The 1,104-nt window shown below is 47.8% G+C and overlaps 1 pseudogene; it reads right to left on the bottom strand.

Annotated features, from left to right (window-relative positions):
* Window positions 1–771: 771 nt before the first annotated feature.
* On the bottom strand, window positions 772–889 carry LOC124617343 (annotated as a pseudogene).
* Window positions 890–1,104: the final 215 nt, after the last annotated feature.

Here is a 1,104-nt window from a genome sequence, read left to right as displayed (position 1 = left end):
CGTAGGTGGATGCCAACACAATGTTTTCGCAGCCGGCCGGTGTGGCCGAGCGGTTCTAGGCACTACAGTGTGGAACAGCGCTACCGCTACGGTCGCAGGTTTGAATCCTGCCTCGGGCATGGATGTGTGTGATGTCCTTAGGTTAGTTAGGTTTAAGTAGTTCTAAGTTCTAGGGGACTGATGACCTCAGATGTTGAGTCCCATAGTGCTCAGAGCCATTTGAACCATTTGAGAATGTTTTCGCAATCGGAGGAGAAAACTGGTGATTCAAATTTCATGAGAAGATCCCGTCGCAACGAAAAACACCTTTGTTTTAATGATTGCCACTCAAATTCACGTATCATGTCTGTGACACTATCTCCCCTATTTCGCGATAATACAAAACGAGGTGCCCTTCTTCGATGTCATCCGCCAATCCCACCTGATGCGGATCCCACACCGCACAGAATACTACAGAATAGGGCGGACAAGAGCGGTGTAAGCAGTCTCTTTAGTAGATCCGTTGCACCTTCTAAGTGTTCTGCCAATGAATCGCAGTCTTTGGTTTGCTCTATCCACAATATTATCTATGTACTCCGTCTTCGGACCACGAGTGGCCTACCGGCACCATGCGACCGCCGTGTCATCCTCAGCGGAGGATGCGGATAGGAGGGGCGTGGGGTCAGCACACCGCTCTCCCGGTCGTTATGATGGTGTTCTTGACCGAAGCCGCTACTATTCGGTCGAGTAGCTCCTCAATTGGCATCACGAGGCTGTGTGCACCCCGAAAAATGGCAACAGCGCATGGCGGCCTGGATGGTCACCCATCCAAGTGCCGACCACGCCCGACAGCGCTTAACTGCGGTGATCTCACGGTAACCGGTGTATCCACTGCGGTAAGGCCGTTGCCCATATTATCTATGTGATCGTTCCAATTTAGGTTATTTCTAATTGTAATCACTAAGTATTTAGTTGAATTTACAGCCTTCAGATTTGTGTGACTTATCACGTAATCGAAATTTAGCTGATTTCTTTTAGTACTCATGTGAATAATTTCACACTTTTCCTTATTCAGGGTCAATTGCTACTTTTCGCACCATACAGATATCTTATCTAAATCATTTT

Source organism: Schistocerca americana, chromosome 5, assembly GCF_021461395.2.
Source record: "Schistocerca americana isolate TAMUIC-IGC-003095 chromosome 5, iqSchAmer2.1, whole genome shotgun sequence".
Classification (NCBI taxonomy): Eukaryota; Metazoa; Arthropoda; class Insecta; order Orthoptera; family Acrididae; genus Schistocerca; species Schistocerca americana.
The sequence above is the reverse complement of the archived record's forward strand: the minus strand, read 5'-3'. Positions and strand labels throughout refer to the sequence as shown.